Source organism: Mustela nivalis (genome assembly GCF_964662115.1).
Source record: "Mustela nivalis genome assembly, chromosome: 8".
Classification (NCBI taxonomy): Eukaryota; Metazoa; Chordata; class Mammalia; order Carnivora; family Mustelidae; genus Mustela; species Mustela nivalis.
In genome coordinates, this window is record NC_139027.1 from 22333060 (window position 1) to 22350939 (window position 17880).

Below are 17880 nucleotides of genomic sequence, written 5' to 3' on the forward strand. Positions count from 1 at the left end.
GAGAGGAAGAAGGAGACTCTCTGCTGAGCAGGGAGCCCGATGTGGGGCTCGATCCCAGGACCCCGGGATCATGACCTGAGCTGAAGGCAGATGCTTAACGACTGAGCCACCCACGTGCCCCTAATTGGTTCTTGTACCCATAACATTTTGGTAAATAAAACCAAATGAGCAGAAAACATAAAAACCGGAAGTTTTGAAACCAGGTAGACCTCTTTTGAATCCAGACTCTTGTGGCTCTGAGATCTTTGACAAGTGACTTTCTGCTTAGGTTCCTTATCTTTCTTGCAGAATTAGAAGCCATTATGTGAGAACCAGTGTGACTGCTTTGACACAAAGTAGGTGATTAGTGGATGCTAATTTCCTTTCTTTTTCTCTTCCCTAAATTTGGATTAGCTTTGACTTAAGCAGGGAAAATATCTTTATTCCCATGTTAGAGATGAGAAAATGGGGAACAGAGACATGCACTGATCTGCACGAGGCCACAGGGCAAGCTGGGTCTGGGTCCCCGAAGTCCTGGACAGTACAAGAGACCTGTGAGGAAACTGGAAAAGCTGTTTGTTTGCTTGTTTGTTTGTTTGTTTGTTTTTTAAAAGATTTTATTTGACAGACAGAGATCACAAGCAGGCAGAGAGAGAGGGGGAAGCAGCCTCCCTACTGAGCAGAGAGCCAGATGTGGGGCTCGATCCCAGGACCCTGGGATCATGACCCAAGCCGAAAGCAGAGGCTTTAACCCACTGAGCCACCCAGGCACCCTCAAAAAGCTGTTTTTGATCCTGGCCCTTCTGCTGCTTGCTGGTGATGCCTCTGGGCCTTAGTTTCCTTGTCTGTAAAGTGGAGGTGCCTAGAGTACTTACCCCCAAGGACTGTTGTGGGGATAAAGGAGCTAGAGTCTATAAAGCCCTTGCGGGGGCGACTGAGGGCTGGCTGTGGTTTTTAAATGCACCATTACAGGGCCTACTCCCAGGGGCTTGGTTTCGGGTATTTTCTTTGGGCATTCTGGGAGGGTGTCCTTTACAATTCTGGGTGTCCTGCCTTTTAAGGAGGGATAAAGGGAATTAGTCAGTACCCATGCAAGTCACAGTGCTTCTCCACGAGGGCCCCGGGTGCACGGATGGGCACCGTGTCGGGTCCTGGGCTGCGCTCCCGGAGCAGCCACCCGCGGGCGCCCCCTCCATCCGTGGACTTGAGCTCTCGTCACGCTGTCTGGCGGATGTGTCCCTGCGTGACTATGGTTCAGGGCGAATTCGTTCTTTAGAGTCAATGGGCAACTGACAGGCGCCCCCAAATTAATTCATATCCATGGTAACCGTCACCCAGGGGAACAGTGAGAAACAAGAGGCTTTTCTTTCCATCCTCATCAGACGGAGCCAGTGCCCAGAGACCAGCAGGCCTGGTTCTCCCTCCAGCCGGCGCTGGCGCCACTCTTGGAAGAGGATGTGGGTGTCTCCTCCTCCTCTCTCCCTCCCAGGGCGCCCTGGCTGACTGCTCGAGGCTGCTGGGGACCAGGCCTGGACCCTGCAGGATGGGGCCTGGGACTTCCTGCCTTTGAAAACACCCCTGAAGGCTGGCACTCCAGGTAATGGGTGGAAGGCTTGGGGAAGTGTTTGTCAGTCGTGGTCTGCGGCGGGCCCAGATTGCCCAAACAAAGCTTGCATTGGTGGTACTTTAGAGTCTTTAGAGAGGAGGTTGGTGATGATTGTGGGGGAGATCCTCGATCGACTTTATGATGGTAGGAAGGCACATCCTAGCTCTCTTTCATATCTGCTCTGAGGTATCTTTTTCTCTGAAGGTTTTTCCTCCTCTTCGGCTTCTGGTGACTTTTCTGGAGGGAAGTATTAGTGTTCTGGTACCAGCTGGCAAGGGAGATACATGCCTTGACTGATCTGAACAACTTTCTGCAGCTCTGATGTGTCTCGATGGTCCCGAGGGGTAAAATATGATTCGTATTGAATTACAAATTTGTTATTCCGTTGGGCTCAAGTTCTGGGCTAGTTGCCCTGGAAACTTTGAGAGAGATTAGAACCTTGTTTGTAACATGTGTTCTTCAAAATGCTGGTCCTAAGAAATATTTAATAAGTAAATAGATATAAGTTCACATAGATCTAGAAATTGCTTCATACAAGTCTATGGTCATATGTATTTAAGAATTACCTCATATTCTACCCCTTATTGGAACATTACAATACATAGAACACGTGACAAGTCCTGAGACATAGTCTAGTTAAGAAGCGAGTTTGGCATTATTTGAATTCATGTTTCCCAAACTTCCTTTACTGGGATTTAAATTTTTTTTTTTTTTTGTATTCACATTTGTTCCACAAAATACAACTGAGGGATGGTTGGGCTGGAACTCCTTATACATTTCAGGCTCATTCTATATTCCAGAATGTAGCTAGAATGAAATACAGAATTCACCGGAAATGCAGGGGGGCTGTGTCTCCCATTTTCCCCACATTCCAGAGTGATGGAACTGTAAGTGTTCTTAGTGGGTTTGGGGTATGGGAGGCCAGGTCGTGGGGAGGCTAGATCCCTACTGAGCATCCTGAAAGGATGAGGTCTGACTTCTCCTCACACATCTCTAAGGATAGAGAGTTCACTGCTTCCTGGGAAGCCATTTGGTAGAGGGTCCAGTAAGTAGCACCCTGGTCTCTGGGACTATGCAGCCAAGCCCAGTTTACTATGACCTGTTATCACTTCAGTGGCTCAACAGAGCCCTCATATTCCCTCGAGTACATTTTTCCTATGTCTTCACAGTTCCTTATATGATGTCCTAGCTTCACTGTCATGTTCATGTTCACTCACACATAATGTAGATGGAGTGTGGTTTGCTGATATCCTTCCCATAGTGTGTAAGGAGAAGCAGATCTGAATGCAGACTGAATAATTCCCTTCAGAGTCTGGAGCTGGGCTTGCCCCTAGTCTCTGGTCTGGAAGAGGTCAAGTTCTCATCTGCTTGCCTTTCTCCTAGGGCAGCAACTTTTTGGTGTCAGATCTTTGATTAGACTGTCCATGCCACACGGTCTACACCACAGATGAGATATATGGTCCTATGGGTTAAATTAGGTGTCACCCTGGTGAGGAGGACTTATCAAGACTGTCCATTTTAGTCATTATGTTCTTAGCAACAAGAGTTTTTGGATAGAAAGTCTCAGCAAGCAAGTTGCCTTGTCATTTAGGAAATTGTCAGCTTCAAGTAAGAGAAAACCCTCCTCAAAATGTCTTAACAAAAGAACTTAACACACATACTAGTTGGCATTTGGTAGGAAGGCTTGTAGCTGCTTGACCCAGTAGCTTAAAGTGCCTCAAACATACCCTTTCACTTCGTCCCTTAATGGTGTCCAATTGTGTGAGCATGTGTGAGGATTTTCAAGGCTTTGGGACACTCTGTTGCACCCCATGTATTTGCCCTGCCCCAGGGAGAATAAGCATTTACCCATATTTTCCTTCTTCTTTCCTTATTCCTAATGTTTCCAGTTTCCTTCTTCTGCCATTTCCATTCTTTTTGAAGAACTTCCCTTAGCCATTCTTTTAGGGTAGGCTTGATGGTGACAAATTCTCTTAGTTTCTTTTGTCTGAGGATATCTTGATTTCAGTTTCATTCCTGAAGGATATTTTTGCTGGGTATAGAATTCTGGGCTCAAAGCTTTTTTTCTTTCAAGATTTTTTTTTTCTTTGCCTTTAGTGTTTTGAGCTTTGCTTGTGATATGTCCTGGAGTGGATTTCTTCAGGTTTATTGCATTTGGAATTTGCTCAGTTCCTGAATCTGTAGATTAAAGTCTTTCACTATATTTGGAAAGCTTTCAGGCATTATTTCTTTGAATACGTTTCTAGCCCCACCCTCTTTCTCTTCTCCACTCCAATAGTACAAGTGTTAGAGCTCTGGTTATAGGGCCGCACATCTCCAAGCTTCTGTTCCTATCTTTTCAGTCTGTTTTCTCTCTGTCATATGCATTGGGTAGTTTCTATTGTTCTCTCTTCAAGTTTACTGATTCTGCCCTCCGTCATAGTCATATTCACACTGAGTGATTTCAGTTGAATTTTTTAGTTCTAAAATTTCCAGTTGGAAATTTTATATCATCTTTATATCATCTATTCTGTTGCTGAGACTTTCTACTTTTTTAAGTGTTTCAAGCATGTTCATCAAAGCATTTTATGATGGTTGCTCTCAAATCCTTATTAGATAATCCTAACATCTGTATCATTTTGGTGTTGCATCCCTGATTGTCTTCTCTCCTTTAAGTTGATATTTTCCTTGTTATTGGTATGATCAGTAATCTTCAGTTGTATCTTAGATATTTGGGTGTTAGAGGTGAGACTCTAGATCCTACCTAGTCTCCTTTTTTTCAGGCCATCATGCTGTCTAGGTATAGCCCACAGATCTAGGTGGGAATGGATTTTTCCCACTGAACCCTACTGGCACCATCCAAGCAAAAATAGGGTCCTGCCCCACACTGCCATGCCTTGCCTCATTGTCCTGGAAGTTCCATTCCCCACTGGACCCTGCTGGGTAGAGCCTTAAAAAAACAAACAAACATATAGAAATGTACACATATCATGTGAAGAGTTTACAAACTGGAAACATGGGGGAATTTTAAGAATTTTCTGATTTCTAAAAATGTATCAAATCATTTTTCTCTATTAGCTCCCAGTAAAGGAAGTTTGGGAAACATGAATTCAAATAATGCCCAGAATTATTCATTCACTTACTGATTCCTTCTATCCCTTATCTCTTTTTCTTACATTCCTTCTTTCATTTCATTTATTTATTAATGTATTCACATATTGGTTTTCTTCCCTCCCTTCCCTCCTCCTTCCCATCCATCCACCCAACCATTATTGAGGGAACAGCTTTCCTCCCTCATGTGCTTTCTGTGGCTGTGAGGCAGCGAGCTCTTCTTCTCTAACAGTCTTCTGTGGGGGTAAGGAAGGAGGCGTACATCTCATGTGGGGTAAGGGGCTGGCTTTTCTTGGGAGAAGTCCCTGAGGAGCAGCTGGGCCAGAAGCAGCATAATTAGAAAGCTTTGGTCTTGCCTTGTCACTACCACTGATTTCCTTTGAGAACCTCTGGGCCTCAGTTTCCCTCATCTGTAACATGAAGGGCTTGGCTTGGTCCTCTCTTGGACCCTGTGACTCAGGTCACCTATATGATGTTGGAGTTTCCCAGGGGATGAGCCAGCCCAAGGGGGATATGGATTGAGGGGGGCCCATTCTGAGCCCTTGGTAGTATCTGAGCAGCTGCACCCAGCCTGCACTGCCGTCAGTACCTCCCAGGCGCTCAGGGGCTGGGCTCTGAAGGGCGGACTGGGGTAAGAAGGAACAGGACTGATATTTTGGGAGGATGAGTCAGCCCAAGTGTCAGTCTAGAGACAGCACCAGTTTGCCTCCATTGTTCTACTTCCTTGTGTGGGTGTGTGTGTCGTGTGCAAGGCAGGGACTTCCAGCTCTTCTCCTCAGCCTGGGGAAGGACCCAGGATACACAAAATCTTAGTGTGAAGGGATCTGAAAGGGACTTGGAAGCCCCAGAAGGATGGGGACTCACCAGAAGCCATATAGTAAAGTTGATGACAGGGTCAGCACTGGGACCAACCCACCTGTTTCCTTGTTGGTTGAACCCTTGGTCTGGTCATATGCTAATCATCAGTAGCCTGGACTTGCTTTATCCTGAGAGGTGGGAATCCAAGGCCCAGCCTGGACATTCGCCTCCCTGGCATTTCCATCAGAAGGGCCTTGCCCCACGTGCTGCATGTAAGCTAACTTCTCTTTGTGGCTAAGACAGTGCTGGTTTCCAATGGGGCAATACTGGTCAAGAGGTCACCCCGGAACCCCCTTCCCATCTTCCATACAATGTGTGGTGCTCAGACTCTGGTCTGTGGCCTTGTCCCCCCTGGGAAAAGCAGTGAATGTTGCAGGGAAAGGGAGCTCTTTACCACTAATGGTCCCCTGTCCTCATGTCATCAGGGCTCATGGTACTCCCACCACACGGTCTGTCTAATGTGCACTCTGGTGCTAGGATCTCGGGAGATCACGGCCTAGTGTGTGTGTGCGACTGGCTGGGGCAGGGGGTGGGCCAGGCGTACCGTCACAGCTCCGTGTGCTGAATGGAGTTTTGATGGGGACGTGCTGGTCTAGGGAAGCAAAGGAGGTGCTGGGGAGTCAAGGAGGGCTCCCTGAAGGACAGCGGGATTTGGCCAGGGGCAATGTGTATGTACAGGGGGAGGAAGAGATTTGAGAAAGGCTTTTTTTCTCAGTTATGTACTTAGATGTTTATTTGCATATTTTAATCAGACATCTGGATATTTTGCAATGAGAAGTGTGTTCAGGATACCCAGTCCTTTACATTACTAGAAATAGAGCAGTTTGGTTTATTTTACAGGTCACTAAGGGCCAGGAAGACCCTCGGGGATATTTCCATTGAAAGAATAGGGTCAAAATGTAATCATTGTCCATTTACTGAATCACGTGTAGCAAGTTTCCGGATAACAGTTTTTGAGATCTTGAGCTGCTTGCTGTCGTCCGTGGATGTGATGAGGACTACTTCCCTGGTGCGCACAAGAGCTCTTCTCCCGGCCTGTGATTCTGCACGGTCAGTCTGCTGACGTCATTGTTTCAAGTATTTACTCAGTGCCTTCTGGGGCGTGCTGAGCCTTGGGCCATGTTGGTTGTATAGAAATCCTCACTGGTGGTCCTTGTGCTCAGGGGGACACAGACATGGAGTCATCAAGCTTGCCTGAAAATAGTGAGACAGTTTGCTTAGGGACTGGCAGAAAGAGCTTTATACTCAAATTGGGTGATTGGAGGCAAGTTTTGTGGGAGGGGTTTATACAGATTATGGGCAGGATGTGGACAAATCACCTCCTGAGGCCGGCTGGTCATGCTGGGCACCCTCACCCTCTTTAGGCTTGAAGGGAGTAGTTATAGGACCTCAGAAACACAGAGGGCTGCCTGTCAGGAGCCCTGACCTTTGTGTGAAGAGCCGTGACCTTCAGGTGAGGGGCGCAGCCAGCCCAGCAGGACGGCACGGGGGAAGCTGGGGGAGTGGAACCCTGGCCTCTCTCCTCTGTCTTCCACTGGCCAAGCCCAAGGGAGCCAGAAGGCAGAGGGCCTGAAAGGTGGGCACAGAGCAGAGTGAAGGGGAAGGAGAGAGGACCGGTTGTGGAGGGAGTGGGAGAGAGCCCGCACTCAGACTCTTTCTGGAAGGAGCAGGGAGCTTCTCCAGGAGAGGATGCTTGAGCTCTGTACCAGTTTCCTGGGCCCGCTGTAAAACCTACCACACACTGGGTGGGTTAGCATGGCAGAAATGTGTGGGCTTATAGTGCTGAAGCCCACAAGGCCGAAGTCAGCCCTGCAGGCCGGGCTGTGCTCCCTCTGAAGGTGCCAGGGAAGGATGCTCCCGGCCTCGCTCCCAGCCTCTGGTAGTCGCTTGGCTGTGGCAGCGTAACTCCAGTCTTCCCGCAGCATTCTCCGTGTGTGTGTGCGCGTGTGTGTGCGCGTGTGTGTTCAGATTTCCCCTTTTTAGATGAAACCAGAGAGAGAGACAAACCATAGGAGACTCTCAATCATAGGAAACACACTGAGGGTTGCTGGAGGGGAGGGAGGTAGACGGATGGGGTAGCTGGGTGACGGGCATTGAGGAAGGCATGTGGTATAATGAGCGCTGGGTGTTACACAAGACTGATGTATCACTGACCTCTACCTCTGAAACCAATATACTTTATGTTAATTAATTGAATTTAAATTTTAAAAAATTTCCGCTTTTGGTAAAGGTCCCAGGCATGTTGTTTAGGGTCCCCCGATTCCAGTAGGACCTCCTCTTGACGGAGCCAGCTACGGCTGCAAGACCTTATTTCCAAACAAGGTCCCGTTCTGGGTTCTGGGCGCCTGAAACTTCAACGTATGAATGTTTAGGAAATGCAGTTGAACCCATAACGGAATTGTGTCTTGAACGATGTGTAGGGATTTACCAGGCACACAAGCATGGGTGTGCGTTTATGGGTGTGCATGTGTGTATATGCATGTGCACATGCGTGTACATGTATGGCTGTGGTCGCACACGCGTAGAGCATGTGTGCGAGTGTATGTACATGTACATGTGTATGCATGTGTGGGTTCATACATGTATACATGCACACGTGTGTGAATGTGTGTGTGTGCAGGTGTGGGCATGTGGGTGCACGCTTGTGTGTGGTGCTCTGCAGGGAGAGCTATTAGGCAGATACCCGGGGGGCTGAGAGTCCTGTGTTTGGGGTCTTCCTGGTGGCTTTGATGACGTTGAGACCAGGTCTCTCCTCCCTCACCGCCTTCACCTGTGCCCCACGGGGTCCCATCCCCTGGAGTTCCTCTGCCCGTGCCCTGGGCACTCTTCCCTCAGGGCTTATCCGGGCTTTGCAGGGCCTGAAGCTTAAACAATGTGGAGGCTTCTCTAAGAAAGAAGACAAAATGTGATCTGGAGGTATTTAGGATGACAACAGAAATCACAGCGAATTGGTGAGGCAGGAGATTCAGGTCCCTCCCTCCTGGGATCTCTTCAGGTGAGGGACCAGAAAGCTTCCGGATGGCAGCCTGCCCCTTCAGGCCCCCCACTCTCCCATACAGGAAACTCCCCGGCTCCCAGGGCCCTGGGCTGGGGCTCAGCAGTTCCAGCTTCGGAGGCCTCCACCCCTGCCTGCACCTGGCCGGCTCCTTAGCTTTCAGGCTTCAGGCTCACGCCACACCTCCTGGCCCCAGGCTCACTCTGGTCACGTGGTGCCCGACCTGGGGAGCAGGTGACTCACTGAGTCGGCACCTGCCTGGCAGGGTGCCTTCTGAGGGTCATACACCCGGGGGTGGGGCGGGGTGGGGAGGGCTGCGTGTTGTTCCCTGCTTGGCACGCGGGGAACCGGGGCTCCAACAGCTTGTGTCTTGCCGGAGGTCAGGCTGTGGCTGGGATCAGATCCTGTCTGCCCCCGAGCCGTGCTTCTCCGGGGTTGTGAGAAGGGTCCCTGCCTTATTGTAGGTAACACAGTAATGCACAGGGAGTTTGTGGGGGGTCTCTCTCCATTACTCAGCTCTTAAGGGCAAACCGCCACCTTTCTATGTTTCCAGCATCTGGCAGAGAATGTGACGCACGAAGTCCCCTAGAGAGCAGGCCAGCAGGGTCAGGCAGAGAGCAGGAGGCACAGGGAGAGACGGGGCTGAAGGAGGACTTGTCAGATGTGGTGTCAAGTGTAGCCTTTACCCAAGGACACTGGGAGCCATCTGGGGTGTCCGGCTGGGGAGTGATCATTGGATCTGTATTTTCGAAGCTCTGACTCGGGCTGTGATGTAAGGATGGGGTTGGGGGGCGGTGCACACGTGTCCCCTCTTAGCAGAGCTCAGGGACATGAAGGCTGGCCTCATCCTGTCCCCGCGCTGTCTGTCATTGCCTCTGATCCTTCTCACTGATAAGCTATGAAACTTGGGCAGGGGCTCGCCTTGCTGGGCCTCCATTATCCCGTCTGTAACCTCAGGTTTCCTCGTGCCCACCTCGAGGGGGGCAGTCCAGCGCAAGACACATGGAAGCTTCTTCCTGCTCTTAGCTGGTCCTGGTTTGGAGGAAATGCCTCCTTCCTGGGGCCTCTGCTAAAGGGAGTGCAGGAGCTCAGCTCACCTTGCCATCTTGCCCACTGAGGAGCGATGGAGGGCAGCAGCCTCCCTGTGGGCCCAGCAGGCCTGTGGCATTCTGGCCCTGGGGCCAGTGCCTGCCTTGTGGCATCTTGTCAGTGCTAATGGGCTGACCCTCCTGGCCCCCTCATGGAGCGTGGTTTGCTGTTCCTTCCACGGCCTCTGGGGAGGCTCCACAGGCCTGCTCTTAGTGTCTCAGAGAAGAGGCGAGAACCCAGGAACTTGCTGGCAGGGCCAGGAGAAGGTTCAGTCAGTAAGCCCAGGGCACGTATGATCCAGTCGGCCAGGCCTCCTGGATGTGCGACCAGCCTCCTGCTGGCTTTCCCCACCCTGTGTTATGTCTGTCTGCCTGTTCCCTTGTAACCAGCTTGGGGATCTGCCTAGAAAACTTCAAAGCGTCTTTGGGCGAGCAGTTCTTTGCAAGGCTGCGTAAAATCAGCGAGGCCCCTGGCTCCCATTGCCCCCACCTTGTGGCCCTTGGATAGTGAGAGTTAGAACGGTTTGGCGTGAGGGAGCAGTTGTCACAATGTCAGCCTGGTGCTTCTGCCAGGGGCCCGGGCTCCCTGAGGAAGCACATATGGGCTATTAGTATTCACATTTTCTAAAAGCTGGGATAGTGAAATCTGGCTGAGAAGGAGGCCACAGGCTTCTTGCTATGCCTGTGTTTCTGCTGGAGACAGTGCTAACAGAGATGCGCAGCCTGATGACAGGCTGGACATAATCACAAGCCTGTTAGGTGCCCTATTTAATCCCTAGAGCTACCCTCTCAAGTCAGTATTGTTATCCCCATTTTATAGATGAGGAAACAGAAGTTGAGAAAGGTTAAGGACCGGCCAGAGGTCACAGCTGGAAGAAACTGGGTCAGGATTCAAAGTCAGTTCTGCCTGTTGCCAAGGCCCGGATGCTCACCCTCCCTGCCCCATCTGCATCTAGAAACAGCTTGGGAGCTGAACCAGAATTGGGCCCACAGCCTCCTGCTGCAAAACCAGGGGTTCACGGCCAACGGCATCCCTGCCCTGAGCCTGCCATGCACTCCCTTGCTCTGTGGTCATTGCACAGTGCAGCCCAGCTGTCTCTCACCAGCAGCCCCACAGGACAGGTTGGCCACTTGGGAACGCCCCATGCCCGGTGGGGCCCCAAAGGAAACAAGGCCAAGGGGAAATGTCTCCTGGCTCCCTCTCTCCCTCATGCAGGAGCTACGGGCTCCTTCTGAGCAGCGGTTGCTATGCAGCCTTGTTTATTCAGAGAGAGCCTGGCAGAAGCCGGTAGCACACTCAAAGCTGGGCCAGGGGCCTGTTCAGCAGCCTGGGGCCGGCCAGGCCTGGGGCCACCTCGTCCTTGCCCCTCCGGGCCCATGGGCTGCATTCTCTGCAGAGAGACACCAGCACCTGGCTTCCTCCAGTGACAGGGTTGGCCTCTAGACGGAGAGGTAAGATGGATGTGCAGGGGGGGAGGGAGCGGGAGGAGGGTCAGGCTGCCTGGAGCCCTTGGAGGGGTGTGGAAGAGCTGATCTGGAGCAAGGACACAGGGCTCCGAGGGAGGAGGCCGTGGGACTGTGGAGCTGTCCCTTCCTCTCTCCGCAGCCTGTTGCTCTCTGAGCCTATGAGTTATGGAAGGGAGATTCCCTCTCCTCCTGGCCATGGCCTCCCTGTTTGGGGGTCAGCTCCACTCCCTGGGGTGCTGAGGGTGATGGTGCCAGAGGGATAAGGAAGGCTCCGTGTTAGGGGCACTGGGGCACAGGCCTTGGACAGGCTGGAAGAAGCAGGATTCAAAGCCAGCTCTACCAGCTGCAAGGCCTAGCTGCTCCCACTACTGGCTCTCCTGGTTCTGGGTTTGAATTCAGACTCCACTTCTCTCTGGGTGTGCGGACTTAGGCCCTTTTCATTCTGAGCCTCAGTTTCCTTGTCTGTAAAGCGGGGGTTAAGTGACATTTCCCTTGGGGCTGCTCGTGAAAGGTGGAGATGGTAAGGAGAGAGAGGAGTGTGTTGGGCCCTGTGCTCAACGGAAGTTACTTTTCGTGGTGCCATTATTATTACAGCAGAGATGATCGTGTTCCTTTCCAGAGCAGATCTGGGGCTCCCAAAACAAGGGGTTTGGTGAACCACTTCTCCAGGACAAGGGCTTACATTGGCTGGGGACCTTGAAGGGCTGGTGTTCCTTCCAGAGCCCTGGAAGGGACTGTAGGGCCTGTGCTGGGGGTGGGGGGTGGGGGTTTGTCCATGGCTGCAGAGGGTCATGGAGCACAGTGGTGCCCAGCCCCACCGAGGCGGGCCATGCAGGGGTGTAAGCGGACAGGTCCTTTCCAAACCCAGGGGGGCCAGTTCTGCCCCTGCAGCCTTGGCCTGGCCGATAAGAAGGAGGGAGAAGGTCATGGGAGCAACTGACGGGGAGGTATCAGGCTGAGCTCAGGAGCGTCAAGGTCACCCAAGGTCACCTGTTTCCCCAATGCCACCTCACAGGCACCTGACTCTGCTCACGGGCATGATGAGAAGTTTATTGCTAGTTTTATATTCAACCTCTCGCCGACAAAAAAATGTATAAGACTCACCAACAGTTTAAAGTAGAATTAATGTGTAGCCACCACCAGGGCAGGAAAGAGACGCTCTCTAGGGCAGCCCCCAATGCCTCCCCCACAGGCCCCTTCCTATCACAGCCGCCTCCTTGCCCCCCAGGGTTGACCACATTCCTCATTTCCCCTGGCTTTTCCATAAAGTCGTACCATCTTTGTGTGTTTGTCTAAGCTGTTGAATTTCATCTTTGAAATGCACACAAATAGAATGGCAGCCTCTGGGCCCTTCCGTGCCTAGTGTCTGTCAGTAAACATTGTGCATGGTGCTGAGCAGAGTGCTGTTGAGTAGCTTTGCTCATTTTCATTGCCATGGAATATTCTGTGACACGAATACTGTAACTTTTTCTCCAGTTTCCTGTTGGGTGTTCGGGTTATTTCCAGATTTGGGCCATTGCCAACAGGGCTGCTATGAACGTTCTCGTACTTCTGTCTTGGTTCACAACATGCAAAGTTTTCTTGAAGGAAGACCCCTAGAGGTGGTCTTGCTGGGCATAGGGCTTGCATATCTTTAACTTTAGTAGATGAGCCAGACCACTCTCCCCTGTGGCTGTGCCCACGTTCCCCTCGCCAGCCCTGCGTCGCATCTCTCTGGCACTTAGTATTGTCCAGAGTCTTCATTTTTGGCAATCTTTGCAGGCTGGTGACAGTGGTCTGATTTGCATTTCCCTGATCAGCAGGGGGTCAGGGCCTGCGTTGCCTTTCTTCCTTCTGGCTTTCTTCCTCCTTGGGGAGGCCCCTTTCCCCTGGTCTCCTGGCTCAGCATCCTCCTCATGCTGTTTCCCAACCACCATGTTCCTCTCTGCCCTCCAGGCTCCTCTGTCCCTAGGCCCCATTCTCTTTCTTAGGGGACAGTCACTCATCCACGTGATTCCTCTGTCATCAATCTTGGAGTAGCAGTCTTGGGCTCCAGAGCAGCTCTCCGGAGGTCTGCACTTTCCACTGTGTCTATGCGTCCCAAATCTCTGGATTTGGGATCTCCTTGCATCCCCTCCTGGGTCTTGGCTTTCCCTTCAATAAAATAAGGACAGAGGAAATGACCCTCCACAGAAGCCCTTTCCATTTTCCAAGCAAAACCTGGCATATTTCCTGGAGAGGCCCATGGAAGGTTCTAGCTTTTGGTCAAGCAGAGTCAGTTTTCTCTTGGGGCCATTGGGAAAAGGACAGAGCTAGTGGTCTGAAGTCTGCTGAGCTTCTTACAGGGAGACCTTTGTCAAGAGCCATTTCCTGGAACGGGACAGGCATTTAGATGCCAGGGACGGCCACCACAAGTTTCCTGAGATGTTGATTGGAAGGGCTGTTTCTTTCTTCTCAGCCCCTCTCGTCCTGTCGCACCTGTAAATTGGTTCCAGAGTGCAGTTTGATGACCGGAGCTCCAGCTCCTTGGGTGGGGGTCCCCGAGCGGGAAAACCATGCAGAAAGCCTTCGTGGGGCAGTGGACCAGGTCTCTCTGTATCAGACTCCGGGACTAGGCTCAAGGTCTTAGACAAGTCAGCCCTTGATGGTGAAAATGTCAGGGGGGGATGGGCAGAAGGCTTCCAAGTGCCAGCCAGTGCTGTGTGATTTCAGGCAGGATTGACAGAATGGTGCCCAACCCCACCAGGAAATGACATCCTCAGAAACGCATTGTCATGGCTCTGCCCAGGCCTGGCAGTCTGAGTCACTGCCCCACCCAGTGCTGAGGTGACCATTTGGGGGAGACCTTGATGGAAGGGGGGAGGAGGGAGCTGAGGACCTTGTCCGTATAGTACGCTTTGGCTCTTGAAGGCCCTGGGTATGTCCTGTAGCCTCTCCAGGCCCCACATTAACCCCTCAGTTACTAGCCAGGAGGTCAGCTGATCTTCGGGATCTCTTACAGCTGAAAATTCAGTGACAGAGGGAGCAGATGAAGATGTCTCTTGTCCCCACCATGTGAAACTTTGTTGAATTACTAGTGCATGTTCTGACTTCTAATTTATATTTGCACCAAGATGATACACAAAAGTAGGGCAGGCTCAGAAGATTTTGAATTTTGGAAATTTATGGATATGTCACATACCCTTTTCACTAGGGCCACCACTGCTCATCCAGTACCTCTGTGTGAGTTAGAAAAAGACACCTCTTTATTAAGGCACTTTACTTCTGTTTATCAGAGAAGGGCAATGAAAGTGTGAATCTGTAGTGTCTGCAGTGTGAATGATGTCTCCTTAATTACGATGCCTTGTGCAGTGTCCAACCTGAGCAATCACACAGGGTGGCTGTGCTGGTCACTTACGGTCATTATTTTCCAAACAGAGCTTAAATAAGACTTTTTCTCAACCATAGGCCTTCCCATGTCTTATATCAGAATTCCTGGGAGGTAGGGGGGCTGTTTTGAATGTCAGCCCTAGACATATAGGCAGCTCTCTCCTTCCTCTCTCTATACCTGCTCCACTCAACCAACACCCACACTGAACTATTGCAAAAAGGAAACCTTTCTCAGTTGCGTTGGAAATGAAAAGGGTTGAGAGGTTCTGCTTTGGTTCTTGACCATGAGATCCACCCTGTCCCAGAAAGTCATTAAGATGCAGGCAGTAACTGCCTTCTTAACATACTCTGCCAGTTCTGGTAAGAAGGGATCACTTGGAGCATTTCCCAGCAAGGTGATACTTGAGCTGCTCTTCTAAGGGTCCTGCCCCAGCCTGTCTGCTGCCTCCTGCTCACCCCAGAAACTTATGCATTGAAGGTCATCGGCCAGGGGCCACCTCCTTTTGCCACCCAGCCTTGGTCAGGCCTCTAGAGCTTCTTGCCCCAAAAGCTTTCAAAAAGGACACTTTCCTTCTTCTTGCCCATCTTAACACACACACTAAGATCATTATTAAAGAATAATGTTAATAGCTCCCGTTTGTTGAATTCTTGCTTAGGGCCCAGACGATTTGAGATGCTTTTCATATTTTATTGAATATGCTCAGTAACCTTGTGAGAAAGACATTCTTCTTTCCCTTTTGCAGTTAAACAGAAGCTCAGAGAGGTTTAGTACCACACCGCGACCGAAGTCTCCCAGCTGGTAGGCGATGGACTTGAACACGGGGCTGTTGCTGGCTATGTAGTACCGCATTCTTCTGCTTCCAGCAGCAGCAGGGAACGCCAGACCGGAAGCCTCCGCTGGCCCGCTCTGTGGCCTCCGTCCAGGTACCTAGCCTCTCTGAGCCTCAGTCTTCTTAGGCACAACATGAGGACAATAACTTGTGCCTTGTTGCTCTATTTCAAAAGCTAAATGGCATGAAACTAAGAAATGTTAGTCTCATTGCCTTGTTTCTTCTCAACAAGACTGTAAGATGGGCTACAATTTTGTTTTTTACATTCATGCACGCTGCCATGGGGCTCCTACTAGGTGCTGGGCCCCATGTTTGGTACTGTGGGTTTCTTTACAGTTCCAGGGGCCTGCCAGCAGGTGCACGTCCTGCTGTCTGAAGCCCAGACGGTTCCAGGGACATTGACCCCACCTGATCCCATTATGGCAGGGAGGTGGCTTGTGCAGCAGTGGGTGTGGCTCCAGAGGGGGTAAAGGCCCCGCCCCCCACAGGGGCGCTTATGGTGGGCGGGGCAAGTCTTCCTCGAGCAGTCTTCAGGCCAACGGGGCAGGCGTGTCAGTCACCTACGCAGCCAGGAGCCTGAGTGGGGGGCCTTGGGGGCCTCTTCTGGGGGCATCTGGTGGGTGTGGGGCTCAGTCTCCTGGTTTGGGTAGAGACAACTCCTAGGGCTACCAGCTCCAGGGGTCAGATCATGTTATTTCTTTCCTCAAAAAGTCTTTAGAGTTCCCTTCCCTCCCCACATGGGTTCTCCGCAGTCTCAGCCTCGGCCAGACCCCAATCTCACAGCCTGTTTGTTCCTCCGCGTCTCTACGCACAGTTTCCTCAGCCTGCGAGGCCCTTCTTGTTTCCTTCCCCGTCTAGACCCCGCTTCCTCCGGGCCCAGCGAGGATGCCGCTCTCCTGCGGAGCGTCTGCAGGCGCCTAGTCAGACAGCACTGCAGGTCCCGCGTGTGTCCACCTCCGCCCCCGCGTGTGTCCACCTCCGCCCCGGGGCCCTCTGCGCTCAGCCTGGCGTTCGCGTCACAGCACAGCATCCCAGGTGAGAACTGCAGGAGGGCCCGCCGCGCCCGTTTGGGCCTCTCATTCTGCAGACACGTCTGTCTCTCCCACGTGAGGGGCACCCGTGTCACCTGGGTCTGTCTCCTAGGGACAGATGGGGGGGGGGGGGGCTCTGGCCCATCCGACCTTTAAAGATGGCGCTTGGGTGGGGACAGGGAGAGGAAGAGTTCTTACCTGATTTATTGACTGTGTACCGCCAAAGGTGCTGAAATTTTTGCACATGACTTCACTTCATCTTGACCAAACCCTTTGGTAGGACTTTTTTTTTTTTTTTTTTAATTTTAAATTTCAGATGAAGAAACCAAAGCTCAGAGGAATTAAAGTTAATATGAGAGGGGCAAGGGCGAGTGGTGCCTATCTGAAACCTCTCTTCAGAGAATGTTTCAGTCGGGGACATTTTGGGGTTCAAAACCTAGGTTTCTCCACTCTACCATCTTTGCTCTAGTCCCCTTCTCTACCCACCTTGACATCACATCGCACCTGTCCCCACTCAGCAGGTCTGAGGAGGCGCGAACTCTGATTTCTTGGAACCCATGTCCTCAGAGGCCTCTAAAAGGAGGAATGGGTAGTGTCACGGTCACACGAGGGGAGATGCACGTGTGGCAGCCCCCTGGGAGGGGGCAGGTGAGACTGCATCTTGGGTCCCCTCCAAGGCCTCTCTTCAGGCACAGGGTGACTGGGATCTTGTCCCTGGGGCTGACGTCCTTTATGGGGCCAGATCTAGCTTTGTGTCCTTTCCACTTGAAACCTGAGTCCCTTCCGTCACCTTTCCCATTCCTGTGGTGCCGGTCACCATGGAGCCTCAGTAGCCATAGCTTTAGTGAAAGGGGTGGGTGGACAGCGGTCAGTTAGCTTGGGCCACTCCACTCCCAAAGCTGGAATACCAAGGCCAAGGGTGGGGGAGCCAGCTACCTTGGGCAGTGCCTCAGGGAAAGAGGACACAATCCTAGTCCCCAGAACCTACTAGATATTAGCTCTTTCGGTCAGGGGTGGGCTGTTCCAATAGGGGACAGTCACACCTCCATGCCCAGAACAGAACAGGGCCAGGTGCAAATGGGGGCTCATTGGATTGTGTCTTAGACGTCGGGTGCTAAGTCTGATTGATGCTAAACCCCAAAGTTCTATCTGCATTGGGGCTGGAATTTCTGATCTTGATTTTTAGAGTTTGTACATAGATTTTTAAAGTTCCTACTAGGTCATGGGCTCCCGTGATCTCCCTGGGGAAGTGCTGCCCATGGTTCTCACATACAATATAAGATGTAGTTGTTGGTCCATATGCAGCTGTGGCCGCCTCCCCTGGGGCAGGTGCCCAGGAACTCCTGCACGAAGACCCTGAGGGCCTAAGGGGTCAGCAGTGTTGACACAGTCAGGAGCAGGCCCAAGAGGGGGTCTGCCTGCTGGGTTGCCCTGGCAAGCTGTGACATGGATGAGGGTCTCTCTTCTGTACAGTGGGTGTCCCCAGGGCGTGGAGTCACATCGGCTGTCTTGACCAGTGGCCATTCTGCAATCTGACCTGCTGAAGCGCTTGTGGCAAATGGGGAGGGGGCTGTCTTATTCAGAAGGC

General features: G+C 51.6%; 1 protein-coding gene across 1 annotated transcript in view; it reads left to right on the forward strand.

Moving 5' to 3' along the window:
* The first annotated feature begins 1381 nt into the window (after positions 1-1381).
* Positions 1382-17880, forward strand: part of TOGARAM2 (TOG array regulator of axonemal microtubules 2) — a 58956-nt gene continuing 42457 nt past the window's right edge. The window contains 1 exon segment of the mRNA XM_082745043.1: positions 1382-1576. The gene's annotated coding sequence lies outside the window, so the exon portion shown is untranslated.